The following is a 27,013-nucleotide window of genomic DNA, read 5'->3' as shown; positions in this document are numbered from 1 at the left end:
GGACTTGTCCTACAGGATGAAGAACAGACATCATCAGAAGTAGTCAATAATCACAGGGCAGCTGGCATAGATGTTGTCCAGTGATAAAACTTCAGGAAAACAGCAGCATTTTAATATGATTCACAGCAGGGGAATCATACACACACTCGAGAGTCAGTGCCAGAGCATGCTATCATGTCGAGGTTTAGGATAACCAAAACAAAGAGATAGCCACCCCTCTACTGCTGTGATTTACTATCGCTCACTGTCAGCCTGCAGAAAACAGAAAACATCATTAATAAAGAATGATACTCCTCTCGTACCAAAGGGCATCCACACCATACACACCACCCCCTCTTCCTTACCTGACAAGTGAGCAAAGAGGGCAAGGAGAAGGAAGAATACCAGGAGAGAAAAACTTCTGAGGTTTCCCCCGGTAAATTCTCCTGGAGCGTAAGCATGAATCCCAAATTCAATACTAAATATATACTGCTTTCCCTTACTAATAAAGGGTGAAAAAAAGTGTAAGGGTGTTTATATGCCCTTGCTGCTGATCCCTATATACATGAAGGGGACAGGCAGCTTGCAAGGCTCTCACAAAAAAAGGGTCTGCATATTAACAGTATTAATATCAAACATAGTATATTGAAAATATGTAAAAACAATAAAAGAAAGATACCACTGGGGAAATTAATTAATGGCAGTTGAGCAAGATCTCACGAAAGCACGTCTTCATCTGAAGACAGCTGAAAACAAAATTGGAATGTTTACATCTGGGCAGGCAGGTCTCCCTGCCTACCGGACGGTAGTTACTGCCAGACCACCTTCTTCAAGAATTCTATCAGCCGTGTGCCAGCTTCGCTGTTAGTAATTCCTATTGTAAAGAACATCAAGTTTGTATATTGTGTAGGAACAAATCTTAGTCAGTGCATTATGAATAACCAACAGACTGGGTTTTGAACAATCATTAGTGTCATTAAGTGACTAAAGGTTCTATATAGCTTACATTAAACACTATATATAATTCATGGACATTCTCTCTTACTGCAGTGACTTCACTTTTATATCACTTACCTAGAATATGTTACTGAGGAAAATTTACAGGATACTGAAGAAAACCTGTTCTGTAGCAGATTATCAGTGATCATCCGTAACAATAGTACAGGTTATCTGTGACAAAGAGATGTGATCTCCATTAGCACATAGAAGTTTTCTATACACAATACAGTACCAATGAGATTGTACACTAAGCACTTAAAGCTTCAACTCAAAAGTTAGACTAATGCAGGGCAAAACATGTGTGAAAAAATGTAATTCTTCCCATTCCTGTCTGTGTGGGTAATTCCACATCACTATAAACTAAAAGCATGTCATTTTAAAATATGCTACCTTCACTTAAACATTTCAAAATAAAAATGTATTGCAGAAACTAACTGTAAAGCTTGTTTTATTTGCAATGGTTTACATACAGTACATCCACTTAAAAAAGAAAATACAATAATTCTGCAATGTAATATACATAAATCATGGAGAGATATAATACCATTCTAGGTTTAGTTCCAACGAACTACAAGACCAAAACTTATTTATTCACAACACATCATTTAGTTTTTTAACCAGACCATTTTTTCAAAATATCTGACCCTCATTGGGCTGGGTAAGAAGGAAACAACTTGTTGAGCAGCCACCACATGTCTAAGAGGTTCCAAGGATTTGTGGGACAATACCTGAATGTAGATGGCCATAAATGTGGTCCGATGAGACCACATTTCTGTAACCAGACCGACAGATTCCTCCGGAATGCGAGGGATGGATTAAGCCACTGGTTTTATGATCTCTCATGAGGAGCATAGAGGTGACATTGTTGCCAGCTGCAGAGAACCTCCTCCCGATTGTCTCACAAAACCAGAAGAAAGATGTGTCCTTAGACACTTCTTCCTTGTGTGAGTCAATAATACTAGTGAAAAGTCACCGTGATATTGAAGAAGGTCCATGCAAATCACCTATCTTCTTCACCAATGCTGTTGCAGAACGAGATGCCGTCTTGGGAGACAGGAACTCTAAACGAGTCAAATGCTAACAAGAGACTCGAGGTCCCTGTAATAGCAAGACAGAGAGAAGTTTCTCATCAGCAGTTGAATATCGACTGAGGAGAAACATTACTACTTCCAGGTGAAAGACTAGGGCGAATGTAGACCTACGTCTTTCAGAAGTGAATAGGAGAGAAGCAACTCTGGCAGTTCTGACCAAAGAAAAAGACCCACCAGCGACACCAACCAGCGAAGGAATGGCTCCAATCCCTGGGAATTGTTTATGGAAAACAAACCTGAAAGAATTATCCAGCTATTTCTGTTCCCTGCTCTGGAGGAGTTATGAAGTTCCATTTGAAACGTCTGTGTGTGTGTGTGAGAAGAGAGAGAAAAAAAGAGAAAAAAAAGAGAGAGAGAGAGAGAGAGAGAGAGAGTAATTGGTGGTTGGATGGTTAATGACTGTATTGGCTGTTGGTGAGTTCTGGGTTGTCTGCTGTTAGAGATCAGAGTTCTGTGTTTTGAGTGAGTGTTTTTAGTCAGTCTTTGGTGAGAGCTGGTGACAGTTAGTAGTGTCAGGAGCAGTGTATTGAAGGCACTGGAAGTCAGTTGAGTTTTGTGTGTTATTGATTTATTTGATTGATTTGTTGTTAGTTTGGTGTTGTTTGCTTGGGAGTGGTTGTGCCTGTATTGCTGGATTTGTTGTGCTTTTGAGTTCCTGAGGGTTGAATGTGATTGTTGTGGTTGAGGGTTGTTGTTGTTGTTGGGGAGGGGGGGGACTGTTGTGGTTTCTTGGTATGCTTGTGAGTTGTTGAGGGTTGTTGTTGCTGGGGGGCTGTTGTGATTCCTTGATGTTGTTAGTGGGTGTGTGTGTGTGTATGTTGCCTTTTTGGTGTGTTGTTGTTTTTGTGTTGGGTGATTATTTGTGCAGTGGTCTTGGGTTGTGGTTGTGTCCCTTTTTTGTTGTTGTGTTGTATAGTTGTGGTTTTTGGTAGCGGTGTTGTGGTTCTTGGTTTTTGTCTTGTGGTTGTTAGTGTTCCAGTGACATCGACCAGCAGACAGCACAGGATAGCCCTGGAGTATCTGGAGCTGGATAAGTACATGTGTTTGTGTTTTTTTTCTGTGTGTAGGTATAGTTCAATTGTCCTGCTGTATTCTGAAGTGTAAAAAGGAAAGTGTGATTGAGGTGAGTTTGGCAGCTGGATTGATTAGTTTTATGTGGGGGGGAGGGATTTACCCACTTATTTTTTAAAGCTTGTGATCCCGCCACAGCTCAACGAGAAAGCCTATGCTTGCAAGGGAAACTGGATAGTCTTTAGTCGTGAAGACACGGAATGTACTACCTGAGGAACCCCTCTTGTGTTGCTGACACTGAAGATTGGGTCAGGGAAGAACTCCTCTCAGTACCTAGGAAGCAGAGCCAGGTTGGGTGAAAGGCAAAGTCTTCCGTCATAGTTTATTGGGGTGAACAGTGTCTGTTGAACACCTTGCAAATTAGAAAAATATGGAGAGAAGACAAAAACTGGCAAGTTTGTCCCCAAAAAGTCATCCTGAGTCATTTTAGTGGTCCATGGGTCAGGTGCAATGGAGCAGAAGACCCACAGACTTCTGTTGTACCAGGCAGTGAACAGAAAGATGACGGGGAGTCTTCCAAGACAGATCTGTTCAATGATTTTTGCAAGAGAGTGTGCATGAGACAGGAACCCTAAATGAGAGTCAAATACTACCCAGAGACCTGGGGTACTTCCCTGTGATGGTAAGACAGAGAGAAGTTTCTCATCAGTACTTAAATCTCGACGGAGGAGAAACAATACTATGACAAGCAATCTCTTAGTGAAGGATTGAGGAAAGAAGCACTATACCCTATCACTCGAATCTAGAGACTGAGTTGCTGCCAATACATTTTATCCAGAAATGTGTTTTTGGTGATAGAGCTTAACAAATTTGACTACAGTTTTACCACTCAAACACCTGATTGTTACTGAAAAAAACAAGAGTGAAATGAGGGGACTCCTCCTATTTGGTGAACAAATGCACTACAGTTACACTCACCTGCTGTTAACTGAAACAGTGAAATGAGACTCCTCCTATTTGTGATAAATCTACTACTCTGGTGGCGTTGCTCAACAACACCACTGGGTGCCTCAAAACCAAATCCTGAAACTCTTGGGAGGCCCCAAAGGCTACCTTGAATCTCAGGATGTTATAAGAAGATTCTTATCATCTGGTAGCACATCTTGAAAACAACAGTCCTACAGGTATGAGCCTATCATACTCGGTCAGTGCATCTGATAACAGAAGCATGTCACAAGGAGAATATGCAGGCCAAAAGGTCCTGTTGATCGAGCACCAGCCTAATTCCTTCCACATCATTTCTTGAAGAGGAGGAAAAAAAAAAGGAATTAAAGGTCTGGAAGCAGACCTCCTTCATTCTACAATGAAGAGAGTGAAGGCAAAGGTGTCCCAAGGGGAGTCTTCTATGGCGATAACAGGACACGAAGAAGACTAGCTCTTAGCTCACTGTCTTATGTTGCAAGAGAAGATACCCTTCATGGCAAAGAGAAACCGCCTGAGACCTGAGTCCGGGCAAAGCAGAGACAGGGCAATCTGCAGTCAGCACAGGACCTCTCCGAGGTAAAAAAGAATCGCTCCTGTCATGGCAGCAGAGGTGGAATAGAGCTTTGACTGGGTCGTTCTCAAAACTGAATGAACTCCTTGTCGGAGGATAGGTATTCGTCTAGTCAAGAACACCCTCACAAACAAGGAATGCAGTGACCCTAAGAAAACCTTGTCTCTCCTGAAAGAGAAAGGGCCTCGAGCAGTGAGGATTATTCACAGGGGAAGCTTACAGTCCTATCCCCCAAGATGGGGGACCAATGTTGCCACAAAGATCTATCTGCGGTGATTAAAAATCGAGGATATTCATATCCCAAGAAAACACTCCCAGGTTTTCTGGGGTGTGAAACTCCTGATCTTCTCTCCTTGAAAGGAGATTCAACAGGACCCAAGGAAACTCTCCTTGACTACTCGAGGATTGACCTTGAGATGCCAAACCTTATAGCCAAATTCCGAAAGAGACAAACTCATCAGAATTCTCTCTGTCCGCCTTACACCTCTCAGAACAACCAAGAGAGTCAAGAGAACAGGTAAGGAGAAAATGCATTCCTACCTGTCCTGCTAGAAGAACCAGCAAAAGAGGTAGATCATGGGCGATCATCAACCTGTGATGACAACAGCACAGGAAGGAGGGTGCTCATGCCATGGCAAAGCACCAACCTGAGGAGAGCAGAAAGTTCTTTTAAATAGAGCTGAGTACTCGATTCGCCTTATCCAAGCAGGTTGAGCCAAGTTGAGTGAGCCGAGCAGATCACGTAAACGTGATTTGTGATTTGGAACTAGGCAGTGAATAAGCCGAGCCCGCCAAGCTGATCAGGCGAAAGCGACCAGGGGCCTGGTGTGACATAAGCCAAGCCAAGCCAAGCCAAGACAAGTGAGCTGAGCTTAACCAACCTGATCACATGAATACAACCAGGGTCCTGGCTCAGTGGGGAAGTCAAGCCATGAGCAATAATCGTCTCTAAGAACTATGGCTCCCAAAAACGCAAGACCCTGTGAGGTATGTGATTCTGTTCCTGAGCTTCAATGCCATTAAGAGCTTACAAGAGTACCCACTGCCTCCCCGAAAGGAGGTAACCCCTTAGAAGCCCCACGAAGTAACTTTTTCAGGGGGGAGAAGCAGCCTTCTTCTTCCTTGACCGATGAACTTTGGAAGAAGGGGAAAAGGCAACACAAGACACAGGCGAGGATAAGTTTGAAGAAAGTGTTCTTCTCACAGGACTTCTTCCTCAAACACCTCTCTGACATTTTCTACAGGAAGAACAACCATCACCAGGCCAGTTAGGGCAGGAGCGGTCCTAGTCACATGAACATGAAAATTTTTATACTAAAATAATATAATAATACTACCTGTATAATTTATCTAGCCCTAAATCCCCAAAAACCACACCAAAATTTACCACATTGGCAACCCTGTTACCTTCTATTCTGTCTGCCAGTTGGCAACACTGCCGTTGACAGTTAGAAAAGCTTCCCTTGAAAATCAGCTGTGATAGGCAGATCGTGGGGTAGGATGGGTGGGACTAGATAAATTATACAGGTAAGTATTAGTTAGTTAATTTTAATTTTATTATAAAAATTCCTTATTAATAAACATTACCTTAATATCATTTATCTAGCCCGATTAACCACATTGAAAAGGAGGAGGGAATCTGAATAAAATTTCCCTTTTGGGCAGAATAGGAGGAACCAACCTATTCCAATTAATGGAAAAGGAAGAAAAAGAAAAGTTAATAACGGGACATAAAACAACAAAGAAATATATATTATATGCCGAGTTAAAAACTCGACCCAAAGTTTAAGATACTAAGAACTCAAAGTCTCCTACCATAATGCCGCCAAACTGTGGTAGTAAAAGACAAGGAGTAAGTGCATAGTCAGTCCATCTGTACAGAAGTCAGGTGACCGACCAGGTGACAAGTCAAACGACATCGAGGGCAGCAAGGCTGCACCCTGATGACTTCATCAAGCACTAACACCACCAACGACACCCTGCTCTCTCACGAATGTTTCTGGCCGGCACCAAGAGAGAGGAGGCAGTAGGGTGGGATTGGCAACTCTTTCCCGAAGGATGAGTGTCTGGACTGCCTGGGCGATTCAAAGCTGAGCGAACATTGGGGGTTTATCAATACAATCCAACATCGCCAGCAGTGATGTCGGCTCATGAGCAACTGCTGGCTCAAGCTTTCTGGTGCCAAGAGAAACGAGTGCAGACCAAAAGGCGACTCAGTCCTGGAGGATGAGTGCCTGACAGTCCAAACTGGTCTTACGTTACACAATCATCAGAGGGTGTATAAATAAACGCAAACCGATTTTCATCAGCAAGAATCTCAGAGCTACTAAATGTCCCTGATCTCGTGTGAGTGTCTAACTCAGAGAAAACAGGTGAGACAAAAAGTAAACGTTGAACAAGTCACCAGATGACAGCAGACGATCCACTGACTAATTCCCTGTGCAAAAAGACAATGGAAGAAGCGTGAGTCGTCAGGACAGACGAACCAGTGGCTAGTCCTAAGTCAGCATCGACTTTGGGAGAAGCTTAGTCGCCATTGCCGACAACCCAGTGGCTGGTCCAATGTCAGACTGACAATGGAAGCAGTGTGAGTTGTCAAGCAGACAGTCCTTATGTCATCAACAACACTTATAAATACCAAACTGCCTAATTCCTATTATAACTAAACCAAAAACTGCCCCAAAAGTTATAATGCAAAAACAAAAAATACATATACAACAGAAATAAGATACAGGTAGCAACCAAACATAAAACAGAAAGACTACCTAATTCTCCTGTCTGACGACCTGTCCTGCCATCACCAACGAGCCCAAAGAACAAAGGTCACCTAGAACTAGAGATATATCCATATATCCCTCAAGTAAAAAAAAGAGGACAAAAACAGAATTAAAACGCCAAGTCGCTGCCTCAAGCACCTTGGCGACAGAGACATTCTTCATAAAAGCTACTGATGTAGCAACTGCTCTAATACTGTGTGCTCTCAGCACTGGTCACAGGCAGCTGAACCACCAGTTTAACAATAAGATCTCTGAGGAAAAAGGATACACTATTCTTTGACATAGGTCTTTTGACATTTCAGGGTGAAACAAACAGATGATGGGGACGACCCTGAATGTCCTTCATGCGATGTAAATAGCATGAGAACACCCTAACAGGGCAAATAACTAATTCCTCATTCAAATTACTGACAAAGTCGACCAGTGACTTCAGAACGAAAAGACCGGGAAATGGGATTATCAGACGATTCAGTCTTTGCGACAAATTCGGGAAGGTATGACAAAATCATGTCTTGTCCAGATCTGGCAACCAGAAAATAGTGCTTGCAATTCATGCACCCTCTTGGCTGTTGCCAGCAAGACAAGGAAAAATGTCTTAGAAGAGAGGTCCCTAAAATTGGCCATATTCAGAGGGGGAGGGAACCTTAAGGCTTGAAGGAATTTATTAACGTCCCATGTTGGAGGAGAACACTGCGGACTGGGTTGAGATGGGAAAAAGATCGAATTGAGTCTCTAATGACATAAGAAGAGATTTCAGGGATCCTTGCCTTAAAAACATACGAAAGCATCGACCTATAACCCTCAATGCACGAAGGTGACAGGCCCCTGTCATGATATAAATGAACTAAAATCTCTGCTATATTTGGTAAAGAAGTTCTTGAAATTGAATGCCCTTGAGACCTACACCAATGTCTGAAAACCGACCATTTTTTACCCTGATAATTTACTCTAGTTGACTGCCGTCTGGCAAGAGCCAACTGTCGAGCCACTCTGGAGGAGAACCATTTGTGCTTGGAGAATCTCTTGACAGTCTCCAGGCATGAAGATGAAGCATGTGGAGCCTCTGATGGAACCGATGAAAATGAGGTTGTCTGAGAAGATCTGGTCTCTCTGTCAGACGAATGGGAGGCTCCACCCAGCGCTCTTCCAGTAGGTCGGGAACCACTCCTTCTGCGGCCAGAAGGGGGCAATCAAGGTGAGATCCAGAGCTTGGGGTTGCCCTCACTTTGTGGAGGACTGCCCTCCCAGTCCTGCAAAAGAGCATCTGTCCTGGCACTCTGAGGAGTCTGGTAAGGGAGGAAGAAGATCTGGCACCAAAAATTCAGTGAGGTGTCAAACAGATCGACTGTGACAGGCCACTTCTTTCTGAGGCTGTTGAAGACTTCCTGGCATAGTGTCCATTCTGACCCTTGAACTTCGTTCGGTCTCGACAATGCGTCTGTTAAGACATTGTGATGGCCAAGGATAAACTGAGGGACCAACGTAATCCTCCTGTCTTCTGCCCAACACAGGATTGATCGGGCTTCTTGAGTGAGAAGGTCTGACTGTGTGCCACCTTGGTTTCTTAAGTACGAGACTGCTGTGGTGTTGTCGACGAAGATCGCTACAACAGACTCCAACAGTTGAGCCAGAAATGAAAGAAGGGCTAGGTACACTGCCCTTAGTGCCCTCCAATCTACTGACATGATCCTCTCTTCCTCTGACAGCTTCAGAGCCCAGGTGCGCACCCCAACCTTGATCCAAGGCGTCTGATCAAAACATTAGGTCCGGCAGAAATGAAAGAAGAGATGTCCCTTACTTGAGGCAGTGAACTTGCATCCACCAACAGAGATTCTTCTGACATTGTGGAGAGGAGGTAACTATCGTGTCCTCGGACATGAAATCCCATGACAGGCGAAGTGACGACTGAAGGGACCTCATTCTGAGACTACCTCTGGGAACCATTTGGATGAGGGATGACAAATGGCACAGGAGGGTCCTCCAAAGAGAAACTGGCTGCATTACAGAGGACAGAAATTCTTCAGCCAGACTTAGAAGCCTGTCTATCCGTTTCTGAGAGGGAGAAGCCCTCAAAATCTGGGAATTCAAAACAATCCCCAGATAAGTCATGATCTGGCAAGGGATTAGATTGGACTTGTCGAAGTTGACACGAATGCCCAACTCAATAAAAAGAAACAGAACTATCTCCCTCGACTGGAGACATTTCTCTAGAGGGTTGGCCTGGACTATCAAATCGTCCAGATACTGAAGCATCCTTACATTTAACCAGTAGGCTGGGAGGACCACAGGCAATTGCCAACCCACGGTGGTGATCGAGCAGCAGGTCTGGATCAGCAGTCTCCTTGCAGAGAAGCACTGGACTAAAGGACAATATTGTCGGCCTCGTGCGTCAGAGGAGCTGCTACGAACGCTCCTACCCTGCCTACCAGCAGAACCAGTAGGCTGGGAGGACTGTAGGCAATCACCAACCCACAGTGGCGATCGAGCTGCAGGTCTGGAGCAGCAGTCTCCTTGCGGAGAAGCGCTGGACTGAGGATGGTAGCATCGGTCTTGGGCATCAGGGGAGCTGCTACCAGTCATGCGAGCCGTCCGGTCCCGGTGGGAGCGACGGTCGGGTGACTGGTAGTGTCCACTAATGCAGTGAGAGCGAGCACTGTCCTCTTGACGTGCCACAGTACCAGTGGTGACCGGGGGGACCTCTTCCCAGCCTCACCACGTGAACAGTCTGGTGGGAACGTCACGTCAACCCTGGGTATCGGACGATCGCTGTGAGAGCAATCGCCAGGCTGGCGAGAGTCACCTGAGCGACTCTTACCATCCTCCCCCTCCGTGCCTGGGTCCTGACAGTGAGCATACTCAGCAGTCTGGACCTTGGTTGCACGGTCACCCGTAGGCGACCGTACACTCGGTGACGCTCACAAGCGAGCAGCAGAGATGTTTCCCGGTCTGGAGGTGGAACCTCTGGAGCCGGGAGGAGGTACCAGCAGTGGCTGGTACCTCCACAGTCCCTGTCTTCTTCCCTGAGGAAGGAGAGACGGACCCTGTTCCTGGAGGAACGGGAGGACTAGCGGAAGACCCACCTGTCTCACTGGAGCAAGACAGACCCTTAGAAGTCCCTGTGAGACTTCTTTGGGGGGGGGGGGCAAGGCCACCTTCTTCTTCCTCGGTTGGGGGGCCTTGGAAGTCAGAGGGGAAGAGGCGGCAGAAGACGATGATGAAGACGATTACGACACCTTCTTCATGTTCTTCACTAACTTCCTCAGGAAGTTTCTCCCATCCAGGAAGGGGCTGTGGCAGCTGCCGAAGCAGCAGGCCCCACGACGACCTGGGAAGGAGGACCTGACGGAGGAGCAGTGGAGAGAACACTTCCTCGAGGAGGGTTACGAAACTATCGCCTGGCAGGCGAAGCGTCTGCCACCACCAAGACTGTTCGGTTGTGCGAACGAGACCATCGTCTGGGTGGGGCTGAGCGTGCACCTGACAGGAGACAACCGATACCATCCTCCAACTCGTCCAAGTCCTCGTCTAGGCCGAAACCTCTCAAGAGGGCTGGATGGGCAGCCTCCGCTGGTCTCTGTGTGCATGGTCCGGCGGGAACGTCACATCAACCCTGCATCAGCGATCGCCGGTCTACCGAGAGTCACCTGAGCGACTCTTACCATCCTTCCGCTCCGTGCCTGGGTCCTGACGGTGAGAGTACTCAGCAGTCTGGACCTTGGTTGCACGGTCACCCGTAGGTGACTGTACACTCAGTGATGCTCCCGAGCGAGCAACCGAGACGGTTCCTGGTCTGGAAGTGAAACCTCTGGAGCTGGGAGAGGAGGTACCAGCGGTGGCTGGTACTTCCGTGGTCCCCGTCTTCTTCCCTGGGGAAGGAGAGATGGGCCCCGTTCCCGGAGGAACGGGAGGACCAGCGGAAGACCCACCTGTCTCACTGGAGCGAGACAGACCCTTAGAAGTCCCGTGACGAGACTTCTTTGGGGGGAGACCACCTTCTCTTCTACAGCAAAGAGCCTTAGAAGTTGAAAGGGTGGAGACATGAACATATGATGATCTCGATGAGGAGGATGACGACACTTGATGAGCTCTCTTCCTCTCTGATACCTCTAAAATCTGCCAGACTTCTACCACAGGAATAGATAAACATCACAGGGCAGCAGTGAAAGCTTCCTCCAGTGACATAACTCCAGGGTAGCAGTGGTAAATAAACATGATTACCAGCAGGGGATCAGTACACACACTTGAGGATCGGTATCACAACATGTTACGAGTCACAGGTACAAGCAATATGAATATCCAACCAATGCTGCTGTAAACACAATCACCACTGTTAGTCTGTAAAATAAAGAAAAAATTATTAAAGTAATAAGGATACTCCTCTCGCATCCAAGGACACCGCCCTCCAAAGTGAGAGGAGATCCCCAAAACACCAACACTCTTCTACCTTCATCCGATAGCAAGTGAAAGGATGAAGGAGAAGAGAAATTACCATAAAAACAAAACAAGGACAAACCTCTGAAGTTCCCCTCGGTAATTCCCAAGCATAAGCGTAATTTTCGGATGAATACATGTCCCATTACAGGATCAATATCACTCACATTAAGTACGTGTCTCGTCTTCACGTTAAATACATATCTCGTCTTCATTAAAGGGTGAAAGAATGTAAATAATATGTTGGCATACCTTTGCCGCTGACTCTTAACACAAAGTTGAAAGGCGGCAATAAAAGCTATCACAAAAGTGGGTTTGTATATTAATTGAATTTAATATTAATATCAAACACCATATATACATATTTATTTAAAAAACAAAAATAAACCAGAAAGATCCCACCTGGTAAAAATGATCAACGACCGTTCAGCAAGAGCTCACAATCACACAATCACATGTCTTCATTGGAAGGCGGCCAAAAGCAAAGTGGTGTGTTTACATCCAGGCAGGCTAGCCTACCCGCCTGCCACATGGTAGTTACTGCCTAACCACCTTGCTCAAGAATTTAACAGCCGTAATTCCAGCTACGCTGAAAGTAATTCCTTATGTAAAGGACCGAGGGTTTGTATATTGTGCAGGAACAAACCTAACTCCATAACTGTACTAGCAAGAACATCAAACTTTTTCTTGAACCTAGATTCGAGGCTGGCAATAGCGTAGGGAGAAACTACACAGGAAGCTGGTAAAGGAGTTAAAGGAGTAGAAGGAGGACTCAAGATTTGAAACATGGCTTGAGGAGGAGGAGAAGGAGAGATAGGACAAACTGGATCTGCGGACAATGCAGAGGAGGCTACGCTCTTAGAGCTGCCTTCCTCGTCCTATCCTTTACTAGTTTATGAGAATGTGCTAGAAAAACCTTCCACTGATTGTCACTACAATCTTTACATTTGTCACTAGCCGATTCATGGGTACACTCAGACCCAATACCTCTACATTTAATGCACTTTGAGTGTGGATCGTAAATAGGCTTAACCTTGCACCCTCCGGCACAAAACCTAACACCTGACGGGCTAGAATCTGACATGACGATCTGAATGCCACAACTAAATGCAGTTAAGCTAACTAAAATGAAAGCAAACAACTAGCAAAAATACGAAGTTGAGTGCTTCACCAAAATACGACAGTCAAAAACCATCCAGTGATTGAGAAAATGTCTGGACCAACCACTGAAGTTGACCAGAAACCGGCAGAGAATGAACTGAATACACCTGGTCTGTTGTACCTGTTCCTCCCTCGACTGGTGGGAGATGACATCACCTACATCAGTGATGGCGGCACTACTACGAAAGTTTGAATCTTTTGTCTGCCATGTAGCGAAGCTACAGCTGTATAATTGTTCGGTATGTATGCAATAAAATTCACAGATTCCATTAGCTATTTTCTTCCTATTTCATAATAATATGAGATTTGCATATTTATCTTTAATTGGCATGAAGACAACAGTAAAATGTCTTCTCTCATGACCAGCATTTTTTAAATTACTTTTTTCTCCACTATTATTTGCAGTCGACTTTCATCCATGTTCCTGATGGACGATAATTTATAGTCAATAGCAGTGTGAACATTTTTTTTCATCAGCTTCTGCTGTAACTGCATCATAAATTTAGCAGTACTATGTTTGCTTGCCAATAATTTCTTGATATCAAATAAAGGTATATATAATGTAAAAATATTTGCTCTACTTAATCAACGTCATTTGTAACAAATCTACAGTAATTTTTTACTATGAAATAATAGTTGAAATGCAAGCAATACATTGTTATTATCAGATTTGGTCGGTTGTTGTAGCAAAGCAACTGTTTTCATTCAGTTGTTTATGGCTGTAGCATTTAAGCAACGATTACAGTCAACCTGCCTTATTCACAGACTCCGGATTCGCAGACTCACATATTCACAGATTTCTCTCTGGAACATGTACCCCCATTATTTGTGGTATTTTTCTGAGAAATATCCACAAATTCCTGGGCTATTTTAGCAATTTCACCATAAAATACACTTTTTGTGATAAAACTAATAAAAAAACAGGTACCGTAGTTGTTGACTTACGACCTATGCGAGTTATGACTGATCGACTTTACGACCACCCACAACTAAAACAACTGGGAAGTGGCTCGAGCAAGAAAGAATGGTGTCCCGCTGAACATACGACAGTTTTTCCCCTGCTCCCACCTCTCCACACACACAGCTCACTTTTTGCACTGCTAATGACTATTATCATGCATCGGCAACAAGGATATAACTCCAGTAAACTTATACCATCAAACACAACCGCAGATAAAATTGAGAGAGAATAATTTTAATTAAAAATTCAGATCTTGAAAGAACACAATTTACTGTTGTTTTCATGCCAATAAAAGATAAGTAACGTAATTAACAGTAAAGCTCGGACTACGAAGAACTCAAGTGAAAATACTGAATGGAATCACGTAATATTTTACACAATAAACATACCCACAATGCAATCTGTTAATGAAAAAAATAATTTAGTTAACGAGACGTATTAAATTCATATTTCGACTTAAAAACATGTCGTATAATGACAAATTACCTTGTCTCATATAAGTAAAGTATCTAGATATTTTATGCTAACTAGAAGCAATGCAATTCGCTCTGAATTGCATTAAATACGGCGAAATAACACGTAAACACAGCGAACTAAACTCATATTCGCCAAAACATTGACAGTTTTGTTAATATTTTATGATAGAATAATATGAGAATACATACAATGTTATTGGATAGAATAATCTACAACTTTTTAAAAGATTCATGGAAAAGATGCATATTCATTATGTTTTTAATTCATAAATATAAATATACGTAGCCGTCAGCAGCCTGACATCGCTCAATTAGGTATGCCGATGTAGGTCTGAATCTGATTCCTGTTTCATGTCCAATTTTTTTTTTAACTTATATATCATAGTCAGAATGCATTGAACATCGAAAATTTCATAGCTTCATAATTATCGCTATTAGTTTCTTAATTAATTTTTATTGTAGAGGATAAAGAGATGAAAAAAATAATGAATGGATTTCGGCAATAACCGTGCATTTGAATGTCGCCGTCGCCGTCAAACTGTAAACAAAGCACACCAACGCCATCTATTGAGGAAAAATGATACTGTAATGATACAATAAAGTTTGTTCATACTTACCTGGCAGATATATATATAGCTGTATTTTCCGAAGTCCGACAGAAATTAAAAAACTTACGAGTCAGGTGGTTAGTACCCATTCCCGCCGCTGGGAGGCGGGTATCAGGAACCATTCCCATTTTCTATTCATATTTTTATTTCCACTGTCTCCTGAGGTGAGGTGGGTGGGTACTTAAAATATATATATCTGCCAGGTAAGAATGAACAAACTTTACTGTAGTTCATGAAACTTACCTGTCAGATATATATATAGCTGAATCCCACCTTTGGTGGTGGGAAGAGACAGAATAGAATTTTTAGGAAACATATACATGCAGATAATTGATATCTTGGTTCCTTACCTGTTAGCATAGCTGGCTTCGTGGTTACTGCCATGTAAGTCTTGCTTGTGCTACTAGAGTTGCCAGCGAGGTAGAGACCTATATAGCTGGTGCACTCAAGATGATCTGTCAACGGGGGCGTGACCACGATGTGACTAGACCATTGACCATACCATGAGGGCAACGAAGTAAAAAACCACCTGGCCTAGTCTACCAAAGGTATCCCACTAAACTAGACTAAAGGAAGGGAGATCCGCCTCAGGCGGTCGACCCCACAACCAAAAAACACACAAAATTAAAAAGCTCACCTAACCACTAAAGGATAGGATGAGTGCTACCTCCTGCCCCCAAAACAGTGTCTGCAGCAACGTATGGTCCAAGCGAAGAGCAATGTTCGTATGTTGCTTTCACCTCCCGCAGGTAGTGTGAAGCGAACACCGAGTTGCTCCGCCAATAGGTGGCACTCAAAATGTCACTGAGTGCCATATTTTTGTGAAAGGCTATCGAGGTCGAGATAGCCCTCACTTCATGGGCATTCACTTTTAAAAGCTTCATGTCACTATCACTGCATGTGGAATGAGCTTCCTTAATGGTGTCTCTCAAGAAGAAAGAAAGCGCGTTCTTCGACATGGGAAGATCAGGCTTCTTGACAGAGCACCACAAGTTACCAGAAGGTCCTCTACAGTCCTTTGTTTTGTCTAAATAGAATTTGAGAGCCCTGACAGGGCACAGGACTCTCTGTGGCTCTCGACCCACGATATCTGCCAAACCCTTGATTTCAAATGTCTTGGGCCAAGGGTTGGAAGGGTTTTCGTTGTTTGCCAAGAACGTAGGGCTCAAAGAACAAACTGCATCGTAGTTCTTAAACCCAACATGCTTGCTTATAGCCTGGATCTCACTAACTCTCTTCACCATTGCCAGAGAAGTTAGAAAAAGTGTTTTCCTTGTCAGGTTTCTAAGCAAAGCTGAGTTGAGCGGTTCAAATTGGCTGGACATCAGGAACTTAAGAACAATGTCTAAGTTCCAAGATGGAACCCTTGGTTGAGGTACCTTCGAAGTCTCGAAAGATTTCAGGAGATCATGAAGGTCTCTGTTATTGGCCAAATCCAGCCCTCTATGCCTAAAGACTACAGAAAGCACACTCCTGTAGCCCTTTATTGTAGGCACCGCTAAGTGAACTTCATTCCTCAAGTAGAGAAGGAAGTCTGCAATCTGGCTCACAGAGGTAGAGGTGGAGGAAATGCCTTTCTTTCTGCGCCAACTCCTCAAAACAGCCCACTTGGATTGGTATACAGCAATAGAGGAAGGTCTCCTTGCCGTGGCGATTGCTCTAGCCACAGGTCTTGAAAAACCCCTCGCTCTGGCCAACTTCTGGATAGTCTGAAAGCAGTCAGACTCAGAGCGGGGAGGTATTTGTGATACCTCTCGAAGTGGGGCTGTTTGAGTAGATCTATCCTTGGAGGCAGAGTCCTCGGAATGTCTACTAGGAAAGACATGACCTCTGTGAACCAGTCGGTCGCTGGCCAGAAGGGGGCGATGAGAGCCATCCTCACTCTCTCTGATGCCGCGAATTTCCTCATTACCTCCCCTAGGATCTTGAACGGGGGAAAGGCGTATAGGTCTAGTCCCGTCCAGTCCCATAGAAGAGCGTCTACTGCCACTGCTCCTGGGTCTAGAACTGGTGAGCAGTACAGCGGAAGTCTCGTTGTCCTGGAAGTTGCGAAGATGTCCACGAGAGGACATCCCCACAACTTCCACAACCTCTGGCATACTTCCTGATGAAGGGTCCATTCCGTCGGCAACAGTTGACCTTGCCGACTGAGGAGATCTGCACGGACGTTTTCTACCCCTGATACGAATCTCGTCAGGATAGAGACGTCGTGTGCCCTCGCCCACAACAGGATTTCCTTTGCAAGGGTGAACAGGGATCGAGAGTGGGTTCCTCCCTGTTTCTTGAGGTATGCCAGGGCTGTGGTGTTGTCCGAGTTGATTTGCACCACCTTGCCGGAGACTTCGTCCTGAAAGAACTGGAGGGCAAGATGAACTGCTGCCAGCTCCTTGAGGTTTATGTGCCAGGACACCTGTTCCCCTCTCCAGAGGCCTGACACTTCCTCCCCCCCCCAGTGTTGCTCCCCACCCCGCGGAAGACGCGTCGGAGAACAACACTTGGTCAGGGCTCTGAAGCTTGAGGGAAAGACCCTCTGTGAGCTTCAAAGGATCTGTCCACCATCTTAGGTGTTCCTTCACCTCTTCCGATAACACCAGGATTGAATCCAAGTCGTTCTGGTGCTTCCAATTGTTCGCCAGGAAGAATTGAAGAGGTCTGAGGTGCAACCTCCCTAGGGAAACAAACTTCTACAGTGAGGAAATGGTCCCAGGCAGCACCATCATTCCATTCCCTCACCGAGCATGATTCTTTCCCCAGAAAGACTGACACTTTGCTTAGGCAATCTAGTTGTCGCCCCTGGGACGGAAAAGCCCAAAAAGCCACTGAGTCCATCTGAATCCCCAGATAGACTAAGGACTGAGAAGGGGTCAGATGTGACTTTTCGAGGTTTACTAGAAGGCCCAGGGACTTCGTTAAAGACAAGGTCGTGTGAATGTCCTCCAGACACCGGTCTTTCGAGGAGGCTCGTATGAGTCAGTCGTCCAGGTAGAGAGAGATCCTGACTTTAGAAAGATGAAGCCACCTCGCAATGTTCTTCATCAGTAGGGTGAATACCATCGGGGCAGTGCTGAGTCCGAAGCAGAGAGCCCTGAATTGAAAAACCTTCCCCTTCAGGACAAACCGCAGGTACTTCCTTGACTGGGGGTGGATGGGGACGTGAAAATAAGCGTCCTGGAGATCTAGCAAAGCCATCCAATCCCCCGGTCTTAAGGCTCCCATCACTGACTGAGGTGTCTCCATCTTGAACCTCTGCTTGATGACAAAGAGGTTTAGGCTGCTGACATCGAGTACCGGTCGCCATTCTCCCGACTGCTTTGGCACCAGGAACAGTCGGTTGTAAAATCCGGGGGAGTGCAGGTCGGAGACCTGTTCTACTGCATGTTTTACGATCATCTGATCTAGCAGATCGTAAAGCACTTGTTGCTTTTCCCCCCGATAAGAAGGTGACATATCCCTGGGTGTCGTAGACAGCGGGGGTGATTTCAGGAACGGGATCCGGTAACCTTTCTTTATGATGTCCAATGACCATTTGTCTGAACAGCTGAAGCCTGGCTCCTACCGGTGACTGAAGGACTTCTGTCTCACTTCTTGTTCTTAGAAAGCGCAGGGGCTCTGCCTCTAGAAGTGCCTCTTCCTCGAGGGGCTGGTCTCGAGGAAGATCCACCTCGAAAGGGCTTCGATTTCTTGAGAATCGAAACTCCCGAAGACGAAGGGACCACAGGTCTCCTAGAAGATTGTGCGAGGAGATCTAGCATGGCCTTCTCTTGGAGGCTGGTAGCAATGTCCTTAACCATAGCTTGGGGGAAGAGATGATCCGAAAAAGGAGCAAAGAGCAAATCTGCCTTTTCTGAAGGAGAGACGGATTTAGCTGTGAAATTGCAAAACAGGGATCTCTTCTTTAAGAGTCCTGTGCAAAAATGAGCTGTAAGCTCCTCCGAACCATCTCTGACGGCCTTGTCCATACACGACATTACGCTGGACAGCTCCCCCAGGCTAATCGAATCGGAACTCCTAGACTTGGCATCCAGAACTCCCAGACACCAATCTAGAAAGTTAAAGATCTCTAACATTCGAAAGAGGCCTTTAAGGTGGTGGTCCATTTCCGTAGTTGACCAGGAAACTTTCGAAGAGGACAGGTGGGACCTCCTCGAGGCATCCACAAAGCTTGCGAAGTCTCCTTGAGCTGACGAGGGAAGTCTAATGCCTACGTCTTCTCCCGTCTCGTACCATATGCCTGCTTTCCCACTAAGTCTTGAAGGTGGAAGAGCAAATGAGGCCTTTCCTTGAGTCTTCCTTCTCTCCATCCAGTCATGGACTTTATGAAGAGGCCTCTTAGTCGAAAGGGACTTCTTCATCCTTACAAACCCCAAGACTTTATTGATCTTGGAAGATGAAAGTTGAGAGGGGGGAGAGCGAGGAGCTTCAGGATGAAAAGTATCTCCGAACTCCGACTGAAGAAGGCGGGTCAAGACCTGGTAATCAGAAGAGACCGGAGCCAACGGTTTCTCATCATCAACTTCTACTGAAGCGTCGCTAACCTCTACTTCCGTCACAGGTGAAGTAGGAGGAAGCAAGGCTGAACCTAGACTTTCAGGTCTAAGTTTCCAAGAGGAGCGTTGCTGAGAAGTAGAAGGCAAAGCTGACTCTTTAACTGGAACACTGGTTGACTCTTGAAGTCCCAAAGAAACATGCAGAGAATCCTCAAAAACAGGTGGGTGACGACGAGCTTCTACATCCGCGTACACCTGAGCGTCCGCTGGCGCACACCTGGCGTCCACTGGCGCGCACCTGGCTTCTACTGGCGCGGGATTGGCATCCACTCGCGCGCACCTGGCGTCCGCTGGCGCACGCTTGGCATCCACTGGCACGCGTATGACGTTCACTAGAGCGCGCTTGACGTCTTGCGCGTGTTCGGCTTCCACTGGTGCACTCTTTGGTGTCACTGGCGCTCGCTTGGCGTCCGACCGAGTGTCAAGATCATGCTGCACTTGCACCGAAGCGTCCACACAAACATCACGTTCTCGCACTGCAGCAAGCTTACGAACGGGTAATACCGCTTCACACGAAGAGCGCGAAACATCCTCTTCGCGTCCTCTAGAGAGCCGCTGGGGAGCCGCACAAACTCTAGAAGGTGACGAAAGGGGAGAGAGACGAGCGCGGAGAAGGAGAGGGAGACTGTCTAGACCTCTTCACTGGTAGCCTGTCATCCTTCCTCAGAGGACGTGGTTGCGTCCCTCTCTTAGAAAGAGTATCAGCAAGTTGTTGCTGCAAAGAGTGCAGGATCTTCTCAGTAGGAGAAGACTCCCTGTCAGGAGAAGGGCTGATCCTGTGAGAAGGCGAGGGGAGGCCTTCTTCCTTCTCCCAGGAACTGCCGAAGAACATGCTCGGGAGCGACTGGGGCGCTCGAAAAAGTCATCATCAGATGACTCTTTACGTTTCTTCTGTGGCGGGAAGGCTGCGAAGACACTGTCAGGTGAAGTTCGCCGCTCGAGAGCAAATACTGGACGTGAAGCGTCCCGATCACCAACGCTCCTTTTCAGCGGGCGTGAAACTGACTGAGAGCTCCACCCCTTGTGCGGGGAGGAAGCCTCTGAAGAAGAGAAACACTCTTTGAGGAGAAGTGCAAGCGCACGCTCCTTGGCAGTCTGGGTAGCGTCAACAGAACCTGCCGAAGGCACGTCAGATCGGTGGGTGTTACCTGTAACTCTCCCTGAAACCTGGGAGTCCGGCAGCGGTCTAGGCCTAGAGGCAAAACGGGGCCGATCTGACGCACCCTCCACAAACGAAGGAGCACTGTCACTGCACTTTGCACCTTCACTTTTGCCTTCTAAGGCGAGCACTTTAGATTCTAAATTACGAATCAACTCTTAAGATTAAAGTAAGGGTATTACCCTCCACAGACACTGTTTCAGGGCCCGAAGGCAACACTACAGGGTTAGGAGTAGTGATTAATGATTAAAGGAGGGTGAGTAGGAGAAACATTAACTTCCTGACGTTTACCTGAAACGCTCCTGGAGGAAGACCTCCTTAACCTATCACGCTCAAGCTTACGAAGACAGGACTCATACGCCCTCCATCCAGAATCTGAAAGACACGCACATTCCTTGCAGCGACTTTCATACATACAATCATGCTCCCTGCAACTCTTACACAAAGTATGAGGGTCTACTGATGCTTTCAGTAGCCTACCTCTACATTCACTCTTGGTGCAAAACCTGGCGCTAGCCGAACTAGAACCAGACATCTTATTCAAAGAGAAATCAAGCCAAAATCAATCAATTCCACAAATAACGTGTGCCTAGCCACCGATCCAAAAGTCAAGATACCAAAAAAATCAATAGGGGTACTTATAGTAGCCAAGTTTCCTAAATCCAAGACGGAGGTGCTGAAAACTTGTTTACAACACCGGCGACAGAAAAAAATATGAATAGAAAATGGGAATGGTTCCTGATACCCGCCTCCCAGCGGCGGGAATGGGTACTAACCACCTGACTCCCAGTACGTGTGTCGTAAGTTTTTTAATTTCTGTCGGACTTCGGAAAATACAGCTATATATATATCTGACAGGTAAGTTTCATGAACAAATGATATTGTTATGATACAATAAAGTTTGTTCATACTTACCTGGCAGATATATATATAGCTGTATTCTCTGAAGTCCGACAGAATTTCAAAACTTACGACACACATAGTGGGAGGCCAGGTGGTTAGTAACCATTCCCACTGCTGGGAGGCGGGTATCAGGAACCATTCCCATTTTCTATTCAGATTTTCTAGTGCCACTTTGATTATATATATCTGCCAGGAAAGTATGAACAAACTTTATTGTATCATAACAATATCAGTTTGTTCATGAGACTTACCTGTCAGATATATATATAGCTGAATCCCACCTTTGGAAGTGGGCAGAGACTGAATAGGATTTAGGAAATAAATACATGTAGATGATTGACATTTTGGTTCCTTACCTGTTAGCATAGCTGACTTCGTGATTACTGTCACCCAAGTCTGCTTCTGCTTTACTAGAGTCTCCAGCAAGGTAGTGACCTGTATAGCTGGTGAGTTCTAGATGATCTGTCAACGGGGGCGTGACCACAATATGACTAGACCATTTGACCATACTATGAGGGCAACAAAGCAAAAAACCACCACCTGACCAAACCTAGCAAAAGTTAAGGTAGTCTATCTTAAGCTAAAGACTGGGAAGTCCGCTTCAGGTGGCCGACCCAACAACCATAAACACAATAAAATTAAAAACTCCTCCTAACCATTTTCTACAGGATAGGATGAGTGCTACTTCCTGCCCCCAAAATTGTGTCTGCGGAAACGTATGGTCCTAGCGAACAGCAGTTCTCGTATGTCGTCTTCACGTCCTGCAGGTAGTGTGAAGCGAACACCGAGTTGCTTCGCCAAAAGGTGGTGCCCAGGATGTCACTGAGTGCCATATTCTTTTGGAAAGCTACAGAGGTTGCGATAGCTCTCACTTCGTGAGCATTCACTTTCAACAGTTTCAGGTCACTGTCTTTACAAGATGAATGAGCCTCCTTGATGGTGTCTCTCAAGAAGAACGCCACAGCATTCTTAGACATCGGCAAGTCTGGCCTTCTTACCGAACACCACAAGTTGTTTGAAGGACCTCGACATTCCTTCGTCTTCCGCAAATAAAATTTGAGAGCCCTGACAGGGCACAGGACTCTCTCTGGCTCTTGTCCAATAATTTCAGCCATCCCCTTGATCTCAAAAGTCTTGGGCCAAGGGTTGGACGGGTTTTCATTTTTGGCTAGAAACGTTGGGCTCAATGAACAAACGGCATTATGCCCTTTAAAGCCAACATGCTTGCTGATGGCTTGAATTTCACTAACTCTCTTCGCCGTCGCCAAAGCAGTTAGGAAAACAGCCTTTCTGGTAACGTCCCTCAAAGATGCAGTATGGAGAGGTTCGAACGGACTGGACGTCAGGAACTTCAAGACCACGTCCAAGTTCCAGGAAGGCAGCTTAGGCTGAGCCACCTTCGTGGTCTCAAAGGATCTTAAGAGATTGTGAAGATCCTTGTCATTAGCTAAGTCCAGGCCTCTGTGTCTAAAGACTGCTGACAACACACTCCTGTAGCCTTTTATTGTCGGGACTGCAAGCTTTAAATCATTCCTTAGATAAAGGAGGAAGTCTGCTATTTGGTTCACAGAGGTCGTGGTAGAGGAAATGCCCTTCTTTCTACACCAACTCCTGAAAGCGCCCCACTTCGATTGGTACACTGCAAGAGAGGAAGCTCTCCTTGCATTAGCAATAGCTCTTGCCACTGGTCTTGAAAAACCTCTCGCTCTGGTCAACTTTTCGATAGTCTGAAAGCAGTCAGACTCAGAGCAGAGAGGTTTTTGTGGTACCTCTCGAAGTGGGGCTGTCTGAGTAGATCTATCCTCAAGGGTAGCGTCCTTGGGAAGTCTACTAAGGAGGTCATGACCTCTGTGAACCATTCTTTCGCCGGCCAAAGTGGGGCGATCAAAGTCATTCTCGTCCCTTCCGACGCTGCAAACTTCCTTATGACTTCTCCCAAGATCTTGAACGGGGGAAAGGCATAAAGGTCCATCCCTGTCCAATCCCAGAGAAGGGCATCTATCGCTACTGCTCCTGGATCGAGAACAGGAGAGCAGTATAGCGAAGTCTCTTTGTCCTCGATGTAGCGAATAGATCTACTAGTGGACGTCCCCATAACCTCCACAGCTCCTGGCATACCTCCTGGTGAAGAGTCCATTCGGTCGGCAGCAGTTAATCTTGCTGACTGAGAAGATCTGCACGGACGTTCTCAACACCTGCCACGAACCTCATAAGGATCGTTACGTCTCGTGCTTGTGCCCACAACAGGATCTCTCTCGCTAGACCGAACAGGGACCGAGAGTGCATTCCTCCCTGTTCCCTGAGGTAAGCCAGAGCTGTGGTATTGTCCGAGTTGATCTGGACTACTCGGTTTGAGACTTGGTCCTCGAAGAACTGGAGAGCCAAATGAATGGCCACCAACTCTTTGAGATTTATGTGCCAGGACACCTGTTTCCCTCTCCAGGTGCCTGACACTTCCTCCCCCCCAGTGTTGCTCCCCATCCCGAGGTGGACGCGTCGGAAAACAACACTAGGTCGGGGCTCTGAAGCTTGAGAGAAAACCCCTCTGACAATTTTACGGGGTCGAGCTACCACCTTAGGTGAGCTTTTACTTTCTCCGGGATCCTCAAGATCGCATCCAGATCCTCCTTGTCTTCCCAGTTTTCTGCCAGGAGAAACTGGAGAAGTCTGAGGTGCAGTCTCCCCAGAGAAACAAACTTCTCCAGCGAGGAAATGGTCCCCAGCAGACTCATCCATTCCCTCACCAAGCATGTTTCCTTCCCCAGGAAGGCTGACACTTTGTCTAAGCCTTGCTGCTGACTTCCCTGGGACAGAAAAGCTCAAAAAGCCACTGAATCCATCTGAATCCCCAGATACACAATGGACTGCGTTGGGGTCAGATGGGACTTTTCGAAGTTTACCAGAAGTCCCAGGGACTTTGCTAAATCAAACGTCATGTGAAGGTCCTTCAGACACTTTGCCTTCGAAGAGGTTCGAATAAGCCAGTCGTCTAAATATAGAGAGATTCTTACGTTCGCAAGATGAAGCCATCTCGCCACATTCTTCATTAAAATCGTGAAGATCATCGGGGCCGTGCTCAACCCGAAGCAAAGAGCCCTGAATTGAAAAACTTTCCCCATCAGGACAAACCGCAGGTACTTCATCGACTGAGGATGGATAGGAACATGAAAATAAGTGTCCTGAAGGTATAAGGACACCATCCAGTCGCCTGGTCTTAAGGCTCCTAGAACTGACTGTGGCGTTTCCAGTTGAACTTCTGCTTTTCCACAAACAGGTTCAATCTGCTGACATCTAATACTGGTCGCCATCCTCCCGACTGTTTCGGCACCAGTAACAACCTGTTGTAGAAGCCTGGGGATTCCAGATCTAGGACCTGTTCCACAGCCCTCTTTTCAAGCATTTGCTCGAGCAGATCGTACAGAATCTGCTGCTTCTCCCGATGGTAAGAGGGTGACAGATCCCTGGGTGTTGTGCACAGCGGAGGCGGTTTGATGAAAGGGATCTTGTATCCACGCTCGATGACATCGAGGGACCAGCTGTCCGTCTCTCTCTCTCTCTCCAGGCTCTTGCAAATAAACGAAGCCTGGCGCCGACTGGTGTCTGAAGGGCTGATGTCTCACTTTTTACCCCTGATCTTGGAAGGGGCTCTGCCTCTGGGGAGACCTCTTCCTCGAGGAGACGATCTCTAGGAAGCTCCCCCTCGAAAGGGCTTCTGCTTCTTGGAAGCTTGCCCTAGCGTAGAAGTCGAAGGGACTGCTGGACATCTGGAAGACTGGGCCAAATGATCTTGTGTAGCCTTCTCCTGCAGGCTGACGGCTAGATCTTTGATCATAGACTGGGGGAAAAGATGGCTCGAAAGAGGGGCGAACAGCAACTCTGCCCTCTGAGAGGGAGAAACAGACTTCGCAGTAAAGTTGCAGTACAAAGCTCTCTTTTTCAAGAGCCCTGTAAAAATTGCGAAGCCAGCTCCTCCGAACCATCCCTTACAGTCTTGTCCATACACGCTAGCACTAATCGAGTCCGACTCCGTGACTGAACATTCAGGACTCCTAAACACCAGTCCAAAAAGTTAAAGACTTCCATCGTCCGAAACAGTCCCTTAAGATGGTGATCCAACTCAGAAGGCGTCCACGACACCTTCGCCGATGAAAGGACCTCCTTGGAGCGTCAACTAAGCTTGCAAAGTCGCCTTGGACAGAGGAAGGGACCCTCAACCCAACGTCCTCTCCTGTCTCATACCACATCCCTGCTTTGCCATTGAGTCTCGACGGAGGCAGGGCAAAGGAAGTCTTGCCTTGGGCCTTTCTCGAATCCATCCAGTCATGGACCTTCTTGAAGGCTCTCTTCGTCGAAAGGGAAGTCTTCATTTTCACAAATTCTGGCGTTTTACTGCATTTGGAAGATGATAACTGTGAACGAGGAGAGCGAGGGGCCGAGGGTTGAAACTTGTCTCCAAATGAAGTACGAAGAAGTCGGGCCAAGACCTGGTAGTCTGAAGAAGACAAGGTCGAAGGCTGCTCTTCATCTACTGCCTCTATCGAACTGCTTACTTCTCCCTCTTCTATGGGAGCAACAGATGAATCCACAGAATGGAGAGGTCTAAGACCTTTAGACCCAACTCTCAAGAGAGATCTACGCTTCGAAGAAGAACTCTCCGCACAAGGCTGGGCGTCTTCCACAACAGCCTCCGAGGCGTCTGGCAGAACTGCGAAGGCAACATCTTGATGAGCGTCTTGACAAGCGTCCTGATGTCGGCAAGCGTCCTGATGAGCGTCCAGGCGTTGGCGAGTGTCCAAACAAGTGTCCCGACGAGCGTCCGCACGAGTGTCCTGAAAAGCGTCCAGCTGGGCGTCCTGACGAGCAGTCCGATGAGTGTCCTGACAGGCGTCCTGACGAGCGTCTTGACGAACCCTTTGGCGAGAAGTAGCAGCTTGAGAAGCGTCAAGCTTAGCAGCTTGAGAAGGGTCCTGCCTCGCAGCAGACCGAGCATCATGCTTAGCAGCATACGAGCGTCATGAAGGGACGTGAGAGGAGCGTCTTGGCGAGAAGGAAGACGATCCCTGCTGCGATGAGCTTAAAGGTCTTCCTCCCTCTTGACAGATGAGAGTTTGGGGAGACGCTCATCGCGCCCTCTAGACAAACGCTGGGGAGCGAAACGAAATCCAGAGGGCGACGAAAAAGGTGAAAGAGATGAGCGAGGAGAAGGCGAGGGGGACTGCCTGGACCTCTTGATAGGCAGACTGGCATCCTTCCTACGACGACGCGGCTCTGCCTTTCTCTCCGCCAGCAACGAAGCTAATTGTTGCTGCATACAAAGGAGCATCTTCTTGGTAGGAGAAGACTCCCTCTCAGGGG

General features: G+C 46.4%; 2 protein-coding genes across 2 annotated transcripts in view; one reads left to right on the top strand and one right to left on the bottom strand.

Annotated features, from left to right (window-relative positions):
- Positions 1 to 27,013, top strand: part of LOC135204721 (zinc finger protein OZF-like) — a 459,750-nt gene that overhangs the window by 58,324 nt on the left and 374,413 nt on the right. The window lies entirely within an intron of this gene.
- The window catches only part of LOC135204720 (gastrula zinc finger protein XlCGF8.2DB-like), a 51,366-nt gene that overhangs the window by 14,451 nt on the left and 9,902 nt on the right, over positions 1 to 27,013 (bottom strand). Inside the window, exon 2 of the mRNA XM_064234874.1 lies at positions 1,054 to 1,149. The gene's annotated coding sequence lies outside the window, so the exon portion shown is untranslated. The remainder of the gene's footprint in view (positions 1 to 1,053; positions 1,150 to 27,013) is intronic.

The sequence above is a fragment of the Macrobrachium nipponense genome, chromosome 47 (genome assembly GCF_015104395.2).
Source record: "Macrobrachium nipponense isolate FS-2020 chromosome 47, ASM1510439v2, whole genome shotgun sequence".
Taxonomy (NCBI): domain Eukaryota; kingdom Metazoa; phylum Arthropoda; class Malacostraca; order Decapoda; family Palaemonidae; genus Macrobrachium; species Macrobrachium nipponense.
This window is presented reverse-complemented; position numbering and strand designations above follow the sequence as displayed.